Source organism: Hevea brasiliensis, chromosome 2, assembly GCF_030052815.1.
Source record: "Hevea brasiliensis isolate MT/VB/25A 57/8 chromosome 2, ASM3005281v1, whole genome shotgun sequence".
NCBI lineage: Eukaryota > Viridiplantae > Streptophyta > Magnoliopsida > Malpighiales > Euphorbiaceae > Hevea > Hevea brasiliensis.
The window spans coordinates 92,960,319-92,969,989 of NC_079494.1; the positions used below are offsets into that span (position 1 = coordinate 92,960,319).

The 9,671-nt window shown below is 38.8% G+C and overlaps 1 non-coding gene across 1 annotated transcript; it reads right to left on the bottom strand.

Annotated features, from left to right (window-relative positions):
• Positions 1-554: 554 nt before the first annotated feature.
• Positions 555-661, bottom strand: LOC131178209 (small nucleolar RNA R71). The gene has a single exon (XR_009147342.1). It is a non-coding gene; the product is annotated as a small nucleolar RNA R71 (small nucleolar RNA).
• Positions 662-9,671: the final 9,010 nt, after the last annotated feature.

The window sequence follows — 9,671 nt, forward strand, 5'->3', positions numbered from 1 at the left end:
TAGTTGTATTTCTTTTCTTTTCACTCAGGTGCCCGATCTAGTGTATGACCAGAACAAAGCCAGAAGAAATTTTGGACTGTGATCCAGAAATAGATAGAACTCTGAAAGTCATCAGAAAGGAAAGAAAACATCAAGAGCATGGTCAAGGAGATCCTAAAATCCCAACCATGGCTGATAATAATGACAGACCAAGACTCTTGAGAGATTATGGAGCTCCATCTGTCCAAGGATTTCAGCCAAGTGTCACTAGACCCATAGTGGAAGCTAACAACATTGAATTAAAACTAGCATGGCTCCAAATGATTCAACAAACCCAGTTTGTAGGTTCACCAACAGAGGACCCACACTATCATCTCCTGTGCTTTCTTGCCCTATGTGATACATTTAAGATGAATGGAGTGTCTGATCAAGCAATAAGACTCATAGCATTCCCATTCTCCCTTCGGGACAGAGCAAGGAAATGATTACTTTCTCAACTAGCTAGAACATTCACTACCTGGGAAAACCTCTCTCAAGCTTTTCTAGTAAAGTATTTCCCACTTGTAAAGACTGCAAAGCTGAGGCTTGAACTCAACACCTTCAGACAAAAGGAGGGAGAATCACTCTATGACGCATGGGAAAGATATAAAGACCTATAGAGAGAATGTCCACACCTTGGCATAGAAGATTGGCTATTGGTGCAAAATTTCTATAATGGATTACTACCCTCTACAAGGAGCACAGTTGATTCAGCTACAGAGAGTGATCTAATGGAGAAAACAGTGCCACAAGCACTTGAACTCCTTGAAAGGGTTGCATACCATAACTATGAGTGGTCAAATGAAAGAGGAAATGCAAGAAGAACTGCAGGGGTCCTGGAAGTAGATGCCCTAAGCATGATAAATGCCCAGTTTGATCAGCTCACAAAGAAACTCAAAAGAATGCAAGCCAACGCAGTTGGTACAAATAGTCAACATGAGGGCAGCTATGAAGGAGGGATACATGAATTCAAAATATAACAATTTCAACGAACCTACAGAACAGATGAACTATGTGAATAATGGAGGAAACTTCAACTAGAGGCAGCCAAACAATCTTTATTCAAATACTTACAACCCTGGATGGAGAAACCACCTAAATTTCTCATGGTCCAATCAGCAGAACCAGCCAATAAATAAGCAACAAGGGTACAAACCTCCAGCACCCCCTGGATTTCAGAACAAAGGTCAGAACCTTGCACAGCCATCACTACCTCTCTAACCTCAACAACCTGAACCGAAAATGACCATGGAAACCATGATGGAAGGATTCCTATTAGCTCAACAATAACAAACTGAATTGATTAAATAGCTGACTTCTAGAATGGACCAACTTGCTACCCATAACAAGATGTTAGAGAATCAAATTGCTCTGCAAGCAAGTTCTTCAAGTAAGGCTGCTGGCAAACTGCCTAGTCAACCAGAAATGAACCCAAGGGAGCATTGTAAGGCAGTTGCACTAAGGAGTGGGAGAACTCTAGTACAACCAGAGGTAGAACCGATAGAGGAAACCATAGAAAAATCTGAAGACCAAGCAGAGAAAAAGGAGGAAGAAGCTAAGAAAGATCAGGAAGAGGAAGCAAGGAAGACAAAGAAATTACCAGAACCATACCAGCCTCCCCCACCTTTTCCTCAAAGATTTCACAAAGCCAAATTGGACAAGCAATTTGGGAAGTTTTTGGAAGTTTTACAGAAACTTTACATTAACATCCCCTTCACTGAAGCACTTTCTCAGATGCCATCTTATGCCAAATTTCTTAAAGAAATTCTGTTAAAGAAAAGGAAACTAGAAGACTATGGAAAAGTAGCTCTAACAGAGGAATGCAGTGCCATTCTGCAAAACAAACTGCCTCCAAAGTTAAAGGATCCAGGAAGCTTCTCCATACCCTGTATCATTGGTAACAAGAAAATAGACAAAGCCTCTGTGATCTTGGGGCAAGCGTCAGTCTAATGCCTCTATCAATATGCAAAAAGCTGGAGATCGGGGAACTAAAACCCACAACAATCTCATTGCAATTGGCTAATCGATCCATTATATATCCTATAGGGATACTTGAGAACATCCCTATCAAAGTGGGCAAATTCTTCATTCTAGTGGACTTTGTTGTCCTTGAGATGGAAGAAGATGTCCAAATTCCCATCATCTTGGGAAGACCATTCTTGGCAACCGCCAGAGCCATTGTAGACATAAAAAATGGATGATTAACCCTCAAGGTAGGAGAAGAAGAAGTGGAGTTCAACTTGTTCGACACAATGAAACACAAATTTGAACCTGATGAATGCTTCAAGGTTGACATAATTGATGAACAAGTTAAAGAGGAATTTCATAAGACACATCCTAAAGATCCTCTTAAAGCATGTATTATGTGCAGCCACATAGTGGATGATGAAAATACTGAAATAGCAGCATGTGCACAACAGTTGGCAGCTCCTCCACCCCTACCTTTAGCTAAGGCTTCCGAGATGGAGGATTTGAAAGAGGAACAAACCGAAGGTAAGCTTTAGGAAAATGCCAAATTGGTAGAGCTTAAACCTCTCCCGTCTTCGCTAAGGTAAGCATTTCTGGACTCAAATTCTAAATATCCTGTTATAATCAATGCTAGCCTATCTAAGTTAGAAGAGGAAAAATTGTTAAGAGAACTTAGGATCCACAGCAAAGCATTAAGGTATAAAATAGAAGACCTGAAGGGAATCAACCCTTCGATTTGCATGCATAGGATACCCATGGAAGAAAATAGTAAACCCAAAATCGAACACCAAAGAAGACTTAACCCAAACATGAAAGAAGTAGTCAAGAAAGAAATTTTAAAACTTCTAGATGCAGGTATCATATACCCAATTTCTGATAGTAAATGGGTTAGTCCAGTACATGTAGTTCCTAAGAAAGGTGGGACAACTGTTATCCAAAATGCAAGCAATGAACTAGTCCCTACTAGAGTAGTCACTGGTTGGCGAATGTGCATAGATTATAGAAAATTGAACGGTGCCACCAGAAAAGACCATTTCCCCCTCCCCTTCATTGACCAGATGTTAGAAAGATTAGCGAAACACTCTTATTTCTGTTACCTGGATGGGTATTTGGGATTCTTTCAAATTCCTATTCACCCAGAAGACCAAGAAAAGACAATATTCACTTGTCCCTATGGAACATTTGCATATAGGAGAATGCCTTTTGGTCTTTGTAATGCCCCTGCTACCTTTCAAAGATGCATGATGGCTATTTTTTCTGATTATATTGAAGATATTATGGAAGTTTCTATGGATGATTTTCTGTCTATAGAACTACTTTTGATGATTGCCTAGCTAACTTATCTAAGGTGTTGCAAAGATGTGAAGAATCAAACCTAGTCCTAAATTGGGAAAAATGCCACTTTATGGTAAGGGAAGGTATAGTTCTGGGACATTTGATATCAGAAAGAGGAATTGAAGTAGATAAGGCAAAAATTGAGATCATTGAAAACATGCCACCACCAATATCAGTCAAGGGAGTGCGAAGCTTTTTGGGACATGCAGGATTCTACAGAAGATTTATCAAGGATTTTTCCAAAATTGCCTTGTCTCCTTTAACAGAATCAAAGAAGCCCTGATATCAGCACCAATAATACAGCCACCAAATTGGGAGCTACCATTCGATGTTATGTGCGACGCGAGCGATTTTGCAGTTGGAGCAGTGCTCAGGCAAAGAAAAGATAAAAAGCTCCATGCTATTTATTATGCTAGCAAGACACTTGATGATACACAAATCAATTATGCTACCACAGAGAAGGAATTCCTAGTAGTGGTATTTACAATGGACAAATTCAGATCTTACCTCATCGGGTCAAAATTCATTGTATTCACAGATCATACTGCAATCTGGTACCTTATGAACAAAAAGGAAGCAAAACCAAGACTGATTCGATGGATTCTACTTCTGTAAGAATTTAACCTTGAAATAAAGGATAAAAAGGGATCTGAAAATGTAATAGCTGACCATCTTTCTAGACTAAAACTGGAGTACATGGAAGATTTCGAAGATCTGCCAATTGACAATTCATTTCCTGATGAGCAATTACTTGCATTCTCAAAAGCTCCATGGTATGCTGACCTTGTTAATTTTCTTGTATATAGGATACTACCTCCAAACATGACTTATCAGCAAAGAAAAAAATTCCTACATGATGTGAGATATTACTTATGGGAAGAATGACTACTGTACAAGAGATGTAATGATGGGCTGATAAGAAGGTGCATACCAGTGGAAGAAATGGAAAGTATCATTTATCACTGCCATTCATCACTCTATGGAAGACATTTAGGCACTTCAAAGATAGCAGCCAAGATTTTACAAGCAGGGTTTTACTGGCCACATTTATTTAAGGATGTAAGATCCTTTGTGCTAGCTTGTGATCAATGCCAAAGAACAGGCAACAGTTCAAGAAGGAATGAAATGCCACTGCATGGTATACTTGAGATAGAATTGTTTGATGTATGGGGAATAGACTTCATGGGACCATTTCCCTCTTCCCATGGAAACAAGTATATTCTGGTTAGAGTTGATTATGTGTCAAAATGGGTAGAAGCTATTGCAACGCCAACCAACGATGCTAGAGTGGTCACTAAGTTCCTTAAGAAGAACATCTTCATAAGATTTGGCACACCACAAGCGATAATCAGTGATGGAGGAAGCCACTTCTGCAACCAACAATTCGAAACACTACTGAAAAAATATGAAGTGACTCATAAGGTGGCCACACCTTATCATCCTCAAACCAGCGGTCAAGTAGAAATATCAAACAGGGAACTGAAGTAGATTCTGGAGAAAACTATAAATAGATCCAGGAAGGACTGGTGCATGAAGCTAGATGATGCACTATAGGCATACCACACTGCATATAAAACCCCAATTGGCACAACACTCTTTCGACTGATTTATGGAAAATCATGCCATCTCCCTGTTGAACTTGAGCATAAAGCCTATTGGGCAATTCAGGTACTAAACTTTGACCTCAAAGCTGCTGGTGAAAAAAGGCTCTTACAACTGAATGAGTTGGAAGAAATCCGACAAAATGCATACAAAAATGCCAAAATCTTTAAGGATAAAACCAAAAGATGGCATGATAGGCGCATAGCAAGGAAAGAGATAAAAGAAGGAGATCTTGTCCTTTTATTCAACTCTAGATCGAAACTCTTTCCAGGGAAGCTGAAATCAAGATGGTCCGGACCTTTCAATGTCACCCAAGTCTTCCCACATATAGCAGTAGAGGTATGGAGTGAAACCTCAGGTGCATTCAAGGTTAATGGACAGAGGCTGAAGCCTTACTTTCAGGGAGAAACCATAGAAACAGGAGTAAATTGCACTTTCAGTCCTCTTACTAATAGACCATAAATAAGCAAAGTCTAGCTAAAGACTATAAACAAGCGCTCTTTAGGAGGCAACCCAAAATTTTGCTGAACTTTCCTTCTTTTCTTTTTTTTCAATATTGAATTTTTGTTTCGTACTCTTAGCATTTCATTGTGTAGGATTTTTGAAAAAGGGAATAGAGATCAAAAGAGGAAGGGAATCATCAAGTCAAAACCACAAAAGGGAAAATTGAACAAAACCGGGGAAGTAAATCTATTGTTAATCTTTGCATCCATTTCATGTTTTAGAATTATAAACTTTTCATTTGCCAAAGATTTGAGAAATCAGAAACTTACATGAGTCGTGTGCTGATAGTACACTCCCCGTGTAACTTTCTGGAAGCCATAAATTTCACGCAATCTCGACCCTTCGGGAGATAAAAATTTACATGGGTCCATATCACAAATTACATGGACCGTGTAATGTCTCTAGCAGAATAATTGAGAGACAGAAGGTTACACGGGGCTCCTTGAATTTTACATGGGCTGTGTAACATATCTAGTAAAGTAATCCGAGAGACAGGAAGTTACATGGGTCCCATAGCTGATTTACATGGGCTGTGTACTATGACAGATTTCGAAAATATCAGGCAGAAATTTACATGGCCCTACATGTTGGGACCCGCGTAGTGATACATGGGCCATGTATCTTGTCGCAGACGCGACTCCTAGGGCACAAAACGCGAGAAACAAAGAGTCCTAACGGCTCTTTAAATATACCCCTGGCATTAAAACCCTTCATAAAAACAAAACCTTTCATCTACTCCCTTCTCAGCCAATAAAAACCTCTTAAATCTCATCTCCCTTCACCAAAATCATAATTTCTCCTTCCCAAAAACACACCCATGGCTCTTGCAAAGAGATCTGCAAGGAGAATCAGCTCTTCTTCAAGACAAAGAGGAGAATCCTTTCCTTCTCCACCCCAGCCTCTAACTCAATGCCCAAGGACGAGGGTAGCTGCTCCCCAACCATCTCAACAAGCCCCTCCTCCACCGCAACCATAGCCCCAAACCGCTCCACAACCCGAAATCTCTATTCCTTGTGGATTTCGATATGATGCCCACAAAGCAATGTGCACCCGACTTCATTCCCGAAAAATATCCTCCACCAAATGCATAGATTTTCTGCTTTTAGAGCAAATTAGGTTGCAAGAAGAAATCAATGGACTACTTGATAGCATTGGGTGGATAAGGTTTGCCCAACTCCAATTTCTAGCTTACAAAGACACAACGTTGGAATTTTTGGTTAGCTTCAAAGGCAACTTATGGCCCACCGACAAGGAAGACAGGGGCAGAATTGAGTTTCGCCTACTTGGTGTAGACCGAGTAATGAATATGGACGAGTTCAATGCCATCTTCGGCTTTGACAGTATCGGCCACTAAGAAATCCCAAGGAACCACATGCTGTACAACAACATCAACTTTTGAGATTCCATTGCACCAAACACAGAGCCCTACAACTCCAGCAAATCTAAATCAACAGGCATCACTAGTCCGGCATTACGATACATGCATCGATTTGCCGCCACACCATAATGGGCTGTGGCGATAGCCTTGGCGTTGTCAACGCCAGTGAGCTATTTTTCCTATGGTGCGATCCAGGCGGCGATGCAAAGATCGGCTTTTTCCTGTGCAACCATCTCTGACGCCTTTGCCATCAGCCTACCGGGCACATAGTACTTGGAGGCCTTGTCACCACCATTGCCCTCCACTTCGGCTTTTTTCCAGGACATCACAGACTACGCTTTGTTACTGGAACATCGAGAATTGATCAGACTATCTGCATATCCATGGGGATATGTAAGAAGGTGGGCAACAAATGTTACTTGGTGGATGCCGAAGGAAACATCATCCCTCGGAGAGACGAGGCAAAGGAGGGACCCGGTGAGACTTCACAACCCCAATAAGAAAGGCAAGAGCAGATGTTCGAAGAGTCCCCTGTCCAAGTGCCTCCATACACACCACCACCGATAGACCCGGTCCTTGCATACCTGCGACACATGGAGACCACAATATATGGCAGGATGCGAGCTATCGAGGACAGCCTCTAGGAAGCACATAACAAGCTGGACATTCTAATGGACAAACTAAATGAGGAAGATGAGGATGAAGAGGAGCAAGGATCACCAACATCACCATCACCATCATCAGAGGCCTTTTAGAGATAGGACTATAGTATATGATCTTTATTGTAATATCATACATGCCCTAGTCCTAACTTAAAATCATAGGTCTCTTTTATTTGACAAAAATTTTCCTTGCTTAATAAATATTATGCTTCCTTAAAATTTTTGTACGCTTCATCTAATCTTGCACATTATATTGACATTGGGAACAATGTCTGATTTGAGTTTGGGGGGGGGGGGGGTTGATACATTTGCACTTGCATATCATTACATGTAAATTATTGCATTATTTGAATTCAGCTACATTATTCTTGTGTATCAAATTCAGCCACATGAAAATTTTTTGGATTGTAAATTGTGAAACTTAACACTATAACCAAAATTTTTGTAAGCTAATAATTGGACTCCACGGGATAGAGGAATGAACGTATCTAGATGGGCAAAAAGGGATTCTAACATGTTGTTTGTGAAGAAGCTAATCTCTTTTATGGAACTAGACTAGCTAAACCTCTTTATAACTATTAATTTATCATGTTAAACTTGTAAAATTAGGAGAACAAATTTTGAAACACAAGCAAACTCAAAAATTGCCTCACTAGCTCTAGAACATATCTCTCGGACCTATCAAGGCGAAATCCTAGCATACGTTTGATGAAGAGATTATTAAGGCATTCTTTGATACAACCTTACTAGCCTTAGCCACCCCTAAATTAAAATATATATCCCTTGTAGCCAACTTGAAGCCTATGTTCATCCCTTAAAATTTATTACTTACCCATGTTATTCACCTCGCCCCTAACCTAAACAACTACCATACCTTTTTGAGGAAGCAAAATGCATAAAGAAAATGAAGAGAGGATGTGGAACTCAAGAAAGAATGCGAGTGTGCAATTGAAGCAAAAAAAAAAAAAATATTTGCCTTTCCAACCCAGCAAAAGCAATGAGTTTGGGGGAGAGGACAAAAAGGAAAATGAAAAAAAGTTCCAAGATAAGTGTCATGGAAGCATGCTTGACAATATAAAAAGCCAAAAAGCCTTTCCTTTCTGTAGACCCTTATTTTGTGATGAGTATGTGCATTGAGGCTGTGGGAAACCCGATGATGAAAAATTATATGACTGTAAGATGTAATTGGAGGCATGAAGCTGAATTATTAATTCCATGGCATGATCTTGAAAAAAAAATAATAATATGTTTTTTTTGGGAAGCGAATTTAATTAAATTTAAATAAAATTTTGTTTTGTTTAAATTTAATATGGGTAATTTTTAAATGTACTTAATTAAGTTTAATTGGGCCCCATGGGCCTAAGAAAGCCTAGTTAGGAATTTTAAATAAGACCTATTTAATTTATTTTTTGAAAATTAAAATAAGAAAATATCTTTTTCTCTATCCCTCTCTTCCTATTGGTTGGAACACCTCACTCATATCCCAGTCTCACCCAAATTCCTCGATCCCAATTGTTTAAGATATCTGAACCTTATCACACTAGGACTTCAAATCCTACTACACCTCTTCCTCACTTTCTATTGGTGCCTTCCCCTTCCCCTCTCTTCCTATTGGTTGAAACACCTCATTCATATCTCAGTCTCACCTAAATTCTGCAATCCTAGTTGTTTAAGTTATCTGAACCTTATCACCCTAGGACTCCAAATCCTATCACACCTCTCTCCCAACACCCTATAAATACCCCATTGATAAAAAAATAAAAAAAAAAGGAAAAAAAAGGGAAAAAGAGAAAAAAAAAATAAAAAAAGTGGAGAGGGAGGGAAAAAAAAGGACAAAAAAATATGGGTGGAGGAGAAAACAAAATAAATAAAAAATAAAAATAAAAAAAAGGAAAAAAAATTAAAGAGAGGAATAGTCAAAATTCTTTTAATTCTTCTTTCTTTCTAGCGATATTTCTTAAAGGTTAGTTCTTTTATTTTCTTTTCAAGATGTATGCCATGTAATGTTTAATTCTATGTTTCTTGTTTTTAATTTATTTTATATGTTCATATAGATCATATAATCATGTTTAATTTGAGGGAATACACAATCATGCACATATTTATTTTTCTCTCTCGTATTTTTATTATTTTTCATTATATTTAGAATCTGTAAAAACTTTATAAAAATTATATTCATATTCTACACAAAATTCTATTAATTT